This window comes from Python bivittatus, unplaced genomic scaffold (assembly GCF_059951505.1).
Source record: "Python bivittatus isolate LINGU-HERP-01145 unplaced genomic scaffold, Pbiv_v1 ctg000840_np1212, whole genome shotgun sequence".
In the NCBI taxonomy this organism is placed as follows: Eukaryota; Metazoa; Chordata; class Lepidosauria; order Squamata; family Pythonidae; genus Python; species Python bivittatus.
In genome coordinates, this window is record NW_028277113.1 from 40980633 (window position 1) to 40996269 (window position 15637).

Sequence of the window (15637 nt, forward strand, 5' to 3'; positions counted from 1 at the left end):
AACTTTAATAAATAAATCTTCCCTTTTCACTATAAGTAAATTTTAAGTTTCTTTTAAATTCCACTTTTCCTCCAGCTTTTTGTGAATTAATCAATTTAATTGAAAACTCTGTTTCTTCATTTAAAAATATAGCCCCAAGAGATTTACTTATCTATTGTGAAGGAAAGTCTCTCTTAAGCTGAAAAATAGTTATAAGCCAAAGTGTTTAAGAAATCAGAACCAGTCGGTTCTAGCGTCCATTAAGGCTGCACTGCAGTGGCGAACAAAGATGGTTCCTCTGCCTCCCAGCCACTCGACTCAAGAGCTGTTCTCAGAGGCTTCAGTCTACATGATTAGTTTTTGAGGAACGGCTGTCAGGAGACCAAATAGGTCAATTTCCTTGCTTCTTCCTTTATCTGGAGAAGTTGGGTGGCCAGCACTTGCTGCTAGCCACCAATCCAGCTGCGCTGTCATCTCTCCCTGTTGTGTAGAGGTGTCTAAGCCGCCATGTTCCCACCGGAAGTCCAATGTATAATATATTTCTATGTGAAAAAAAGATACGTACTGCTGAAAATCCACAAGTCAGGTAAGTATAAAATGTTAATGATACTGGGTTAAGCAATTCAATAAAGCCTGTTCTTGTGTACTGAAATACTACACAATTGAACAGTCCACTAACATTTGCAACTTTTCTTTGCTTTAAAATAACATTATGTTTGAATGAATGATCATTAGGAAGACTTCAAATTAAAACCTTTGCAGGATGAAAACAAACCCACAAAGTAAAGACCTGTCTACTATAGAAAATGGGCCTGTTGCTGAAATGGGGCTTCTCAATCCACTCAAAGAAAAATCAGAAAGAAAATTGGCTCATAAAGTTCATGGCCTTCATGGGATATGTACAGTATTCAACGTATGGGAAATAAATAAGATGACCTTGGTACAAAAGATCAAATATGATTTAATAGATATAACAGATACCTGGTAGGAATGTCTCCCGTGATTGGAATATAAGCAGTTGAAAGCTAGAATTGGTTCAAAAGGAGTAAAAGAAAAAAAGGGAGGAAGAATTGCATTGTACCTTAAAATATTCATTCCTGCTGGAAAATCGAAATGAATAGACTTGGAAATGCTATAAAGAACATTTGAGTTAAAGTAAGTGAAGGAACAAATAAAAGCAATAATGTGGTTGGTGTTTACTATCACCCTAACCTAACCAAGAAGATATAGGTGATACCTTCCAAAACCAAAACTGCAGATCTTTCAAAGAAGCATTAATTTGTAATGACAAGAGTTGTTGGGAGACAAAGTCTCCCAGGCATAATTCTTCCTGGAAGTTCCTGACATGTCTTAATACCAACTTTCTCCTTCTGAGGATGAAGGAGGTGCTCAGGAATCAGCTGTGATTGACATGATTCTAAATAATAAGGACAATTAATTGAGCAAGTGAAAGGAAAAAAAACTGGGGGAAAGTAACATAATGCTAGAGTTCTTGATTTTAGGAGAAATTTCAACTGTGTGTAGTCAAACATGCATCCTGGACTTCAAAACATAATATTTACTGAACTCAGAACAATGATAAATGGGATCCCAGGGCAGAGGAAGCTAATGGGAAAAACTCAAGATAAATGGGAGTTCCTAAAGAAGGAGGCTATTAAAAGCACAGTTGCAAATAATTCCAATAAGAAAAAGAAATGGAGGAGAGCCAAAGAAGCCAGAAGCCAAAGAACACAAAAAATGTAGTGAAGACCTAAAAATAAAAAAGGACACATAGAAAATGGAAAAGAGGCCAGGTCATAACAGAAGAGTATAGATAGGTTATCTGGAATTATTGGTCTGATGTCAAGTAAGCAAAAGCTCAGAATGAGCTGACACTGGTGAAGGATGCTAAAAGTAACAAAAAGCACTGTTTTAGATATATACAAAATAAAAGGGAAGAAAAACAAAATACTGTCTGTTCCATGAAGAAGGCAAAAAGTTAATAGGTAACAATGAAAAGACAAAACTATTCAACTCCTATTTTAATCCAGTCTTACCCAATGAAAAAGTATGTGTTCCACCAGGAAATTGTAAATAGCATGATGAAGGGATGGAATTGAAGCTGGAGACTAATAGAAACCTGGTCAAGAAGTATCTCTTTACATTGCTTGTTTAAATCTCCAGGACCTGATTAATAGCATTCTATAGAACTGAAGGAGCTATTATCTATTCTTATGAATTATCTTTGAGAAATTGTTGAGAACTGAGGAAGTGCCATTTGACTTGAGGACAGCCAGTGTTGTCCCTATTGTCAAAAAGGTGGGAAAGAAGGATCTCGGGAACTTCAGATCAGTTAGTATGACATAAGTATCTTAGAAGATTGACCTTGAAAACAGTGCAGCACTTAGCAGCAGCCTGCATGGATTTGTCAAAAATAAGCCTTGCCAGAATGACTTTACCTCATTTTTTATCAGGTAATTTCCTTAGTAGATTATGGGAATCCTATAGATATGGGTATGCTTGATTTCAGCAGAATATTTGCCAAAGTGTCCCAAGGCATTTTGATCAGCAAACCAGTATAGGTTGGCAGGCATGAAAATTAAGTGGATAAATAGCCAGATCAAGAATTGTATTCAAAGAAATCTGATTAATGCTTCCTTGTCAAACTGAAGAGGCATCAAGAAGGATGCCACATAGTTCAGTTCTGGACTCTCTATTCTTCAATATTTTTATTAATGAGTTGGATAAAGAAGTAGTGGGAATGCTTACTAAATTTGTAGGTGACATAAGTTGGGTGGGATCAAAAAAGCATTCAAAAGGATCTTAATAGAGAAATAGGACTGAGCATAGTAGAATGGATTTTTATAAGGACAAATATAAAGCTTTCCATTTAGGAAACAAAAGTCAAATGTACAGGACTAGACTAGTATTAGGGATATCTAGCTTGGAAAGAAGGCAGAGGACATTTTTGCCTTTTTTTCTATTTATCTTGCATGAGTCATTGTTATACTATATGGCACTAGGTACCTCAAGTCTGAGGCTGGTTGCATTTAAGTATTTTATCATTGTATTCTGTTGGTGGAGAGGAGGAATGAAGAATGGAAAAGGGAGGAGACTTTGACCCTCAGGGCACATCTGAAGGGCCACCTGTCTTCTTGCAAACCTCCCCAAATTTGACTTTTTTGAACAGGCCCCTTTTTTGAGAATCCTGTCACTGTGGAATGAATTCCATTCGGGATTATAATTGGCTCCCACTCTTGATTTTTAGAAAATTCATCTTATTAACTTAGTTTTTACACTTGTTTTAATTACTTCATTGATATCACTTATATCATAATTATTGTTGTTGATGGTTTTCTGAAAGGCAGTATAGAAACACTCTAAATAATCAAACCAACAAAGGAATTATTTTCCAGTGCCATGGAAATTGGGATGGGAAAGCATTTCAGTGGGTGTGCTGGATCAGTTATTCCCTACAAATGCTCTGCTTCGGTCTCTGCATTAACTCTGTAAATGTAGACTTCACACCTCCACATGCTTCGACCCCGAAAAAACACTAACTTCTCTATTTAAGAATTTTCCCTAAAACTATAATCGTTGAACAACAATTAACATAATTCATAAAGTCCATTCCTGATATCTTCATGAATGCATGCTTGTAATTTTCTTGGCAACAGTACAGAAATGTTTTTGTTGTTGTTTTTTCCCAAGTGCTGTCACCTAGCTCTGTTATATAAGCCATACTAATTGAAAATTATTTATGTTGGAAAACCATAATTCAAGTCACATTAAGAAAACAAAGGTACATATTTTTCATTAGTGTTTCTTGAATCCTGATATGTATGACTGCCATTAGTTTCTTAGAAAATGGGTTAACTTTTAGTATTTTGAAAATTGTGTTGAACAAGGTTTATAGTATGGCTCTTTGAACTTTGATGGATGGCCTTATTCTAAGGTATATTCCCTCCTTAGTATTTCTGAGAGTTTAAAAAATTTAAAAAATAAATTGAATATTAAGATACTCTGTCCCAATCAGAAAGATTGTTACCATTAGGACAAATGCTCAGAATAGGTGCCTGCTCTGTTTTTTAAAAATAATTTTAGTTATATTAAATGAATAAGGGAATTTTTTGTATGTGGCTGCTCTGGAAAAGTATAGAGACCCTTCAAACACATGCCAAAGATACACCAACTTTAAAATATGTGAAAAAAGGTTCTAGATCAATTCAGAGAACTGCCATATTCATATAGTAAGTTTGTCCTATTGATGGTCAATTACGTCCACATAATTAGTGAAACAATTTAAACTAAATAAACAAAGAGCAAAAGTACTATCTTGGCCAGAAGAAAAATCACAAGCTCCAACCTGACAATGCCTTTATGAAGTGTTATGCAAGAGGTAGTATTCCTAAAAACTCATGATTAGATGGTATGCTTTTTGATAGAGATTTCTTGAAAACGTAAAAGCTTGCAGATGACTCTGTGAGCTTGATTGACCTAATAAAGATACTACCTTGATAATGGATTTTAGAATTTAAATAAATAGTACACTTCCTCTGATGACAGTAATCATTTTGTAAATAGCATGTGCTTGCTTCAGGAACATATATATTTTATCCTTGTGGATAATATGAAAGCGTAAATTGGTGTACAGAAAATAAAATTTAAATATAATTAGAAAATAGGCAATGTCTGTCTGTTGCAGTGTAGGAGGTTTTGAAAAGTTTAAAGAAAGAAATGGGCTTATGCTTTTCACCTGCAAATAAATTACTAGCAAGCTTAGGTAGTGCATAAATTAGATGTCCTAAGAGAGTTATAATAGTATTTATTTTATTTATTTAATTTCCATAGCTGCCCATCTCAACCAAGTGACTCTGGGCGGCAAACAATTCTAAAACAATTAAAAACAATACAAACATAAATATATATAGCAGCCAAGAAAATTATCATAATAATTATCAATATAACCAAGAGACAGGGCCCTTAACACATTCGGGGCCCCAAGCCTGATCACATAGCCTGGTCTTTAAAGACTTACAAAAGGCCAACAGGGTCAGGGCCATCCTAATCTCTGAAGGGAGGATGTTCCAATAGCAGAGAAGGCACATCTCCTGGGCCCTGCCAGCCGACATTCCTTGGCTGATGGGACCCACAGCATGCCCAACCTGCTGGACTGGATTGGATGGGTAGAAACTATTTACCTGTTGGGAAAAGACCCTCAGGTAAACTGGTCCCAAGCCATGCAGGTCTTTAAAGGTGACAACCGGCACCTTGAATTGCACCCGGAAACACACCAGCTCTCTCAGTAGTGGTGTTATATGTGTCACATATCTGATATATACAGTATAAAGAGAAGCCAGCTGATAAGAAGCATATCAATGAATCATTAATGAGTTAGATAAAGATAATGTGCATCATTCAGCAAGAAAATTTTTCTTCCACACCAAAGCATAGACTATCTAATCAAAGCAGGAAGTAAAATATGAATTTGAATTTGTAAGTACAGTATTGGAAATTGGAATGTTTATTCCAAAACCTTTGTATTTGTCCTATGTCAGTTAATAGCTCTTGCTTATTATTTTAATCATTTTAAATATTGAATTAAATATGTAAATAAGGGGGTGGTCTGTAAGCCAGGCTCCAATATTTTACAGCACAGAGAGATCACAGAGCAACATGGAGAGAGATTTGTTGGCAGAAATAAATTAAAGCATTGGTAATGGTGTTACATAATTCCAACATCTGAAAAATATGAAAAAAGAAAGGGAGGAATCAATGAGGAAGGTTAAAATATATCAACTTGGAGGCATCCAATCTGGAAAGGTAAAGGAAGCTTCATGTGCAGAGCTATATGTGTGTTGAGTTTCATATGAGCTTGAACCTTGTGCTGTCCAGGTTCAACCTCAGGTTAGGCAGGCTTCCACGGTACAAACTTTCAAGACTAAAGAAGGTTGAGGTTTATCCCTACTGCTTTATTAACCCTTTTCTGTAATTTCTGAATGAGGCTCAGACCTACCCACTAAGGTGAACTCCAACATTTAGTCCATCCTCAGATTCCAGAAATAAGACCCCAAGAATTCTTTGCTGAGGCAGCAATTCTCCATTACTCATGAATAAGGGAAGAGGTTCCCTAATCCCAGTAAGCCCTGTAATTTATTAAATGAGACAAGAGGCTTCTGAAATACTTTACCCAACATTGACCAACTTGCTGGAGCTTTGTCTGATGTGATCTTACTGGAAGAGAATATTCCTGATGTGCCCTTACTTAAGTAAGTCTGCTACCACATCTGAAGTGATCCCCAAGCCTGAATGAAGTAAGATAGGTGTTACACTGAAACAATAGATTTATTTTATTTTGTACGTTTCTGTGACATTCTACAAAAGCAAGTTTTCCTAAGGCAGCTTTTAAACAAACACATCAGAATAAAAATACTGAGTAATAATAAAAATATATAGTAAAATATAGCTAGACCCTCTTTAATACTGGTTTATCCTATGTGTGTTTGTATGTGGAAGGACAACTAAATTAGTTTCAATATTTAAGATGTTCTTCTCACAACTTCAATACAATAGTTTGGGGACCTAACTTGGTCCACCAGCTAAAACAGCTTTTTGAATGCAAAAATCTTTTCAGATTCTATGAATGTGAAAAAAATGTAGTAAAATATAATGGGAATTATTCTTCTATAGTAAATTATGGTTTTATCATAGTGTGAAAACTTTATTAAACACATATTATGTAATCGGTTGGCCATTGCATATATTGTTTCATATGTTTTAAGCTAGGTTGTAAACTTAGATACAGCTGAGAATACAAGACTTCCATAGTGAAGCATAAAATTGGTATACCAAAACAAGTATAATGAAAATATTTGCCAGTAGTATTTTGATATTTAATGTATATATGACACTTGAGAATTCATAGGTTGCCTTGTTTCCATTATGCATGTACCCTTGCATGAATCCTTTTCCTAATTAAATAGTACTTAATAGATTTTAATATGTGAAATGGCAATGATATTAGAAGAAATAACTTGCCCTTTCTGCTGTAAAATACCATAAATGAAGTTTCATTTCAATGCACATACATAATTTATTCGACAGCTTCTAAGTATTCTGCTTTTGAATAACTAACAAAACAGGCATTAGGATTTCTGAACATAAGACTACTTGTTTTCCTTGTGTCATCTCTTTTCTAGTTTGTACAAACCATAGTTGGCTGTTGAGTGGGAATCATATCAGAACTAATCAGGATTGTGTCTAAACTGGGGCTTGAAAAGCAGCCTCAGGCTAAGGTTTCAATCATAGTTAGGAAGGGGCTTGTCTTTTGCCATAATTATAATTTGCCTGATTCAAATATTGATAGAGAAGGTAGTTATTGTAACCCATGGAAGAAAGGATGGAATTAAGAGTGACCCATGGAATTAAGAGTGAATTAAGAGCGAATCCATGCATGAAAGAGGAAGAAATGAGAGAATATAAACAAGCTTGCAGAATATTCCTGATAACTAAAATAATTTGACACTTCAATGCAAAAAAACCGTTATCAATAATAAAATGAATGACAGTTTATATTAAGAATTAATAAAAAAAATTGTTAAATGAAACCAAGCCACACTTCATGCATTATATAAAATATAACTTGGTTATTGAACAGTGTGTGAATCTAGCCACTGTTTTGTAAACCATGGTTTATATCTTAGTACTTTGAACAAGCTATGGAATCTCAGCAAAGCATGATTAAAACAGACCATCCTTTAGGAAGATATAGTAACCCAAACCTAAAGATATAGTAACCCAAACATTTGTTTGTGAAAATTATGTGGGCAATACTCTTCAAAAGCAAAATATGTTTTTTTAAAAAAACTGGATTACAATGTATGTTATTTCAATAGAGTAGAATACATGTACAAAGATTCTACAGTGCAAAAGAAATTTTACAGAATTGTTTCTAGGGCATTAATTACTTGGGATGTATTTTGGGTAAGTAAAAGATTACTCAGTAGCCAAGTTTCCACATTGTTCATCTTCATTGAATGCATTCATTATTGGTTCTGAGTGCACATATAAGTGTTATATTTGTATAGGTTTTAAATATTATGGTAGAAATATTCAATGTTCTTAAATTTGCTGTGTAGGAAAATGTGGAAATATGTTCCACAGCACAATCTTATCTTTTAAATATTATGTTTCAATTACAGAAGAGCAAGTGAAGGGGTCAGTACAAAATCATCTGTTCAAGGCATTAGTTATCTGAAAGGAAAGGGGAAAATCTGACAAATGAAAAATACTTCGGTTAGTATGAATTTAAATTTCATGGAAGAACTTTTATATTCAGTTAAACTTCAGAAATATTTGGCATTTATCAGCTTATCTTTTAAATTTAATATTTTCAGATGTTCCACTTGGCAGCAATATGGACTGCAGTTGTTTTTTTTAATCTACAGCTATCATTTATATATAAAAAGCAAATGAATATATATAAATGGACTTGAACTTTTATCTTGAACTTTAAGGATAGATGGATGGATGTGTGTGTGTGTGTATTTAATTATTATTTATTTATTTATTAAATTTGTATGCCACCCATCTCCCCCAGAGGGTGTTATATATATAAATAACGCGCACACACCCACATGCATACATACATCCTTGGGATTTTGTACCATTTTTATACAATGTATACCATTTTGAGAAAGCATGGAACGAAACTTTGACATAGGTTTTGGGTACAAGTCAGATTTTGGGGTATAAACTTGGTACAGCTGGGCCAGTATAAGTGATAAGATTTAGAGGACCCAGAAGGTATATGAGTAGACAGGCTAGGTCTCTGGTGTACAGAAGAACCTTACCATGGGACATTGTAGAAGGAGAGGTATTTTACTACTGTGTATCATAGCAAAGAATCAGGAATCTGGTAGTACTTTTTCCAACTAACCAATTTTATCATGAGTTACAGCTCACAAAACCTTTTGCCTTTTCATAAGATTTGTTAGCTGGAAAAAGTACTACCAGACTTTTTCAAACAAAGGATGCTATCTAAAGGATATTTGTCACTCTTTACTGTTACAGTGACATACATCACACAGTTTTGATAATTCAGATCAGATGGCCAGCAATGTAAGGAAATTTAAAAACAAGCAAATTATAGAAAACTAATCATTTGTTCCATTTTATGAAATGATGAGGGTCTTTTTTTGAGTAGAAAGTGGCCCTTGTTATAAATTTGTATTTTAAAAAATGTTAACTTGAATTCAGTGATTTAAAGCAAATGCTGCAGCAGAGTGCTTTTATTTTTGAATTGTTATTAGAGACATTGCTTCAATATATTGGTGCTAATGAGATGAAATCTGAAAACATGTTAAGTAATTTTTGTATAGGATTTTGACTCAGAATTAAAAGTGGAGGATTAGTTGCTTGGAGTTGGCCAGCATCCAAAATTGAGTAAATAAATAAAATAAATAATCATAGTTATGTTTGTTTGTTTTTTAAATCCCTGCTATCATCAAAAAAATATCTCAGTTATAATTCCACTCCTTAGATAAGAAATCAGCATGGATTTTTAAAATGTATTTACTTGTACCCGTTCATCTTATAATGACCACTAGCTGTCTTTCTTAAGTACCTTGTTATAACAGCACTTTCCATTTTGAATGGAATATTGTGAGATTAATGAGTCCAAACAGTAAGAAGGAAAAGCACCAAATGAACACTAAGATATAAACTCTAGCAGAAACTGAAATACTACATGGGGATAATTTATTTCTTTCAATTACACAGTATTAATTTTTAATTGTGTTTATTTTTAATTCAGGGTATCAAACTGCTGTGTGTTTACAATTGAAAACAAATGTTTAGCATTTTCAAGGGCATTTGCTGTCTTCTCCTGAAGGGGGAAATGGGGGATCTATTTTCCGCATTGCAAAAGGCAAAGAGAGAAACAATACCTTGTGTATTGGTGGCTTTCTCCTTCGTACTTTCTTTGTGTCTGCCTTTTTGGGTCTGTATGACATAATTAGATTTTATACTCTGATGGTCAGGAATTGTCTCTTTATGACTATGCCCCAGCCATTCAGCAGGAAAGAACAAAAGTACATGAGGCCAATACTAAAAGGGGGGAACGTTCTTGTTAGAAGGAAAAATGAGAGAAGTTTGCTAATAGGCTCAAAGGACAAAGAGCAGAGATACAGTTCAGCTTTGCTGTGCCACTGCTAAGTGATTTGGGACTGAAGGGGTCCCTGGTTGTGGTTATTCAGCTTCGGTGAATGTGACAGCACAGCTCTCAAGTCATGCCCAAGGCCTTTCCCTGCTGCCTCCCCCAGCCACCCAAAAGTGGGTATTTTAATTTTGTATTAGTTTTATGGTAAATGTTGCTCAGAAAACACATTTCAATATTTAGGTCCTTAATAATGGAAGCTTAATCACCAGCTTGAGGATTTATGAATTCTCATACCACCAACAGTAAAACACCTGAAGAATTTTAGTGCAGGCTTCCGGGGCGGGGGGGGGGGGGGTGTCCTGCAAAAAATGTCATTAAATGTAAAAAAAACCACAGTTGGCTATAGATACTACAGAATATTTTCCCCGTTCTCATTTTCACACAAATCCACACATAAATGTGTTTGCTGTATTAGCATACAGTAGCTTTCATTCCCAATTTTCTGTTTAAAGAGAGAATGATTTTCAACATCAGTACTTTTTTTTTTCATTTTGTAAATTTATTAATACTGTTTGCCTTTAGATTTCAGCATAGCTAACAGACATAACATTTATTGAAATGGGTAACCCAAATGACTATATGAAGGCCACTCAGTTAATTTCCTCTCTTTGTAAAACAGCCTGTAATTTCCAATCCTGAATAATGTGACATAAATAAAGATACAGAAAAGTGAGCTGACATAATGATGCATGAACTTTCCCTGGAGTGATTGTACCACAGCTGTTGTGGGATGGCAAACAGAAATCTGTTATTTTCAGCCCATTTATTTATTTAATTTCTGCTCTGTTTTCAAGAAAGAAAAACCATTGCACTTTTTCCTATCTTTAAGGGCTGTGCTTCCTCCCATATTGGGTGAGCTTGGCTTTTAAATGACAAAAGATGCAAGTTGAGAAACTGTAGCGAATATTTGTTGCAATACCATTTTTTGTCTTCTCCCTGTTTGCTTCACGTAGCATTTGAAAGAAGTGTTTTGCAATGTACTTGAACATGAATAAAGCATTTCTCTTCAGATCATTAGAGCAGTTGCATAGACAGCCGAGGGCAGCTTTTAAAGCCAGCACAAAAGCCTTGCAAAAGATGCCGCTGCTTTAGCGATTCAAAGAGAGGTGCTTCTTGTAGGTCATTCAGATGTTTTGCACAACCTTACTGCAAGATATGTTCACTGCTAAACTATTAAATATACGTACACACACACTAAACTATTAAATTTTAATATCCTTTACTTAGGGGAAATAATATAGCACAGCCTATTTTTAAAGTATTTAAAAAATCAAATATTGAGCTGTGAAAAATGCCTCAAATTTTAGATATCACTATCACAAGGATAAATAAATCTACTATATTTAGCTGAGATCTCTCTCTCTCTCTTTCAAACACACTTTTATTGTATGTTGCAAAGGAAAACTATTATGTCTTGTGAACCTCCATGATTTATTTATTTAGATTTTTTTAATTGAAAATTAAACAGGAAGCTAGCATACTGGAAAACAAATGATGATTTTTCTTTACAAGGTTTAGGAACTAAGATAGATGGATAGCTGCAACCCAGTGCTTTCCTGGAAGTATGATCACCTGTCAAGGTGAATCGGTTGACAGACAACTTCTTAAATGGTTTGAAGGGGATAGCTACTGGATAATGGACAATTAAGAATAGACCTTAAAATCACTATATAGTCATTGGAACCAACCCAAATGTCTCAGAATCATTACTTTATATCTGACATTTTCAAAAGTATAATAATCTCTCTTGCATACTCATTCATGTATTGAAGCATATACATCATATGCTGTAGGGCTTGCACCAACACTGTAACTCTAATCATAATCCATTGATTCAATAATGTAATCCAGTGTACTGATTAAGATGTTAGATGGGAACTGGAGAAATCTGGGTTCAAATCTTTGTTTGATCATGGAGCTATTGGATAATTTTGGATCAATCAAACCTATCTCACAAGATTCTTCAGAATAAAATTGAAGGAGGCCCCTAAGTATTAATAATAATGATAATGATAATAATAATTTATTAAATTTATATGCCACCTGACACCCAGCGACTATGGGTGGTTTACAATTGTTAAAGATATTTAAAAACAAAGAACAATACAAAAACACAAAAACAGCAAGAACAAATATGGCAAAGAAAACAAACCTGGAGGGGAACAAGGAAAAGGAAGAAGGGGCATCAGTGGCCCTTGCCAAAGGGCTGGGCAAAGAGCCGCATCTTCAAGGCCCTTCAAAATAGGGTGGTACATCATCTTGACTTCCCAGAGGAAGATAAATGAAATATAAATAATAGTAAATAGTAAATGGGTTCTGGCTCCCCCCACCCCCAGCATCTTGAAGGTGGTAGTGCTAAAATATACAGGGAGTTTTTAAGACATTTTTAATGTATGTTTGTATTTTAATTATTTATGGATTTTAGCCATTGTTGGAGGGATTGGTGTGTTTTTTCTTTTTCGTTATTGTGAGCCGCCCAGAGTCACCCACTGGGGGAAATGGGTGGCATACAAGTTTAATAATAAATAAATAATAAATAAATAAAATAAAATAAATAATAAGAATATTTTTAAGAGATTGGGTAAAAAAAACAGGGAGACTATAGTTATTTCTGTTAATGTTCAGCAGTTAAGAGTCCAGATGCAACTGTTATTAATATTGGCTGTGTCTTGTTATGTTTTGACAGTCTTAAAATACTGTATATTTTTCATTAGAAAACATGTTATCAAATGTCACTTTAATAGTTAAGCATCAAAAAAATCCATGCGAACTGCACAGTAAAATGTTCAGTATTATGTATATTTCCAGAGATTGGTAAATAAAAAGAAGGGATTTCATTTCAACTTACTGTGGCATTTCCTATAAAGTCATGGGGTGCTTGCAGCAGCAGTCAAGTTTGAGTTACAACAAAACTTTATTATGATCAGTGAACAAAATTCCCCAAATTGACAACAAATTAAATAAATACTAAATAAAACAATAAAAAGAGGTATGGTACTTGTATACCATCAATGAACTCAAACAGGTTCTACAAACAATAAAGTAGCATTTTGCCACATTTAAAGAATAGAATGATACTACTCAGACAGCAACAGCTGTATATAAAATAGAACTGAATGGCTTGGAAAATCAAGAGGAATTATAAAATGTAATCATGCGTCTTTAGCAAAAGAGCAATACAACAGAGCCTGGGTCATAGATGCAATGGCTTCTTTGCTACAACAGTTGGGGATATGAATTGTGTTGCAAGGCTCCAAGTGAGTAGTTTTTTTCACCTAGAAGTGTATCATATCAGCCCATATAATATTAGCTGGTCGTTCTGCTTGGGTTTGGCAGTGATTACTTTGGTGACCATGTGATTGACTCCTTCCCCACCCCCACCCCCCAGAATATTCTTGGGATATTCCATGACTTGAGACCTTAGGTTATGAGACCTTTTGTGGTTGGATTTGGTTCTTCAAATTCTTCATATCTGTTTATATTTTCTCATAATTTTAGCTGAAGCAGTAGTCTAGAGATAGGAGCACTAGGATTTGAGGGGAGTGGGTGCAGGTACTTTTGGGCAGGACCTCTGTGGGACTGAGGTTAGAGCAGCATTTCTCAACCTTGGCAACTTTAAGATGTGTGAACGTCAACTCCCAGAATTCCTCACCCAGCATGGCTGGCTGGGAAATTCTGGGAGTTGAAGTCCACATATCTTAAAGTTGTCAAGGTTGAGAAACACTGGGTTAGAGGAATAGTTATAGAATTGGAAGAGTTTCAGATTGACTCTTTTTTTTTTTTTTTAGTGTATAGTAGAACTAGCAAAAGTTATGGGTGGCTTCAGTGGAGAATCTGAAAATACTCCCTACAAAGATAGGGTGTTGGAAGGCAGACTAACTAAAACTAAGCTTCATGGAAGACGATTAGGGTAGATTATTATCATCATAATAAAAATAATTACAGTAACACAGAGCCTATGTTCATACTCATCAAACCTGCACACGTGATAAATAGCACACACATAATTAAGTTACCCCAAAATAATAATAAATTTAGGCACCATAAAACTCCAGGTCACAACTCACAAAGAGTCCTGCATAAGCTTGATTCCTTGGCTTAACTGCAGCAGCAAAGGTTGCTTGGCACCAGCTGAAGCACAGACTAAGCTGGAACTGCCCTGGACAGCAGGAAGGCCACCCTTTCCCAGCCTTGCAACTGCAGCCGACCCCGCTCAGGATCAGGCCTAGCTAGAGACTCGCTGGGTGCAATGCCAGAGCCTCATGCACACAAAGGAGCCCCTCCTTCCAAAAAAGGCTTAAGTAATATCTGTTAAGTTTGAGGCTGTAGGAGATCCATGATTGTTAACTTCATAAAAATTGTAATGTTTAAATGAATTACAATTAAAGTAATACATCCAGTAAAGTTCAGAATGCATCCAGAGAAGAAAGAAAGAATGAGGAAAAATGAAAGAGAGGGGGCTATCTAAATGCATTTTGTATAATGCTTTTCTTCTTTTTAATTTTTCTTTCATTACAATATCAAATTTCCCGCTACCCCCACCCCAAAAAGAAAGAACAATTTCAAATGCTTACAAAATGTTGATTGTAATTATCAGTGACTACTGAGTTTATATTATAATCTGTAAGCATGTATGTGTAGAGCCAGTGGCGTGGTGGTTAAGACAGGTTGGAAATTGGGAGACTAAGAGTTCTAGTCCTGCCTTAGGCACAAAGCCAGCAGGGTGACTTTGGGCCAGTCACTCTCTCTCAGCCCTAGGAAGAAGGAACTGGCAAGCCACTTCTGAAAAATGCTGCCAAGAAAATGGCAGGGGGCTATCGCCAGGAGTAAAAAATGACATGGGCATAAATTTTAAGTGTGTCTGTGGCATACTATTATACTTCCTAGTTTCTAAATATTTTAAGTAAGAAATAAACATTTTAACATACTGTTATTACACATATTTGCAATCTGTTTGTTAAATTTATATAGCCACCCATTTCACAAAATAAGTGACTCTGGGTGGCATACAACAAGGCTAAAAAACAGTTAATAAATACCCAAAACAATTGTTATTATTTAAAAACTATAAAAACAAGGCTAAAAAGAAATAGTGGGTGAAGGGATGTTAATAATAACGGAGCCACCTCACTAGTTCACCAGTCCCCTGGGGTTCCCAGGCCTGATGGCACAACCATCTTGAGGGACCTTCGGAAAATCAAAAGTGACGGAGTCAGCCTCGCCTCAGGGGAGGATATTCCACAACGCAGGCGCCACAGCAGTAAAGGCCTGCCATCTAGGATCTGCCAAATCTAGCTCCCTAAATGACGGAACCCATAGCATGCCCTCTCTGCTGGATCTGGTGTGACGGGCAGATGTAATCGGGGAGAGGCGGTCCCTCAAATAACCCGGTCCCATGCCATGTAGGGCTTTAAAGGTCAAAACCAGCACCTTGAATTGGACCCAGAAACAAACTAGTAA

The 15637-nt window shown here is 35.4% G+C and overlaps 1 protein-coding gene across 18 annotated transcripts in view; it reads left to right on the forward strand.

Moving 5' to 3' along the window:
* Window positions 1-15637, forward strand: part of DTNA (dystrobrevin alpha) — a 213036-nt gene that overhangs the window by 86256 nt on the left and 111143 nt on the right. The window contains exon 2 of one of the 18 annotated variants that reach the window (XM_088130797.1): window positions 8160-8253. The exons of the other annotated variants lie outside the window; for them this stretch is intronic. The gene's annotated coding sequence lies outside the window, so the exon portion shown is untranslated. The remainder of the gene's footprint in view (window positions 1-8159; window positions 8254-15637) is intronic. 18 annotated transcript variants of the gene reach the window in all.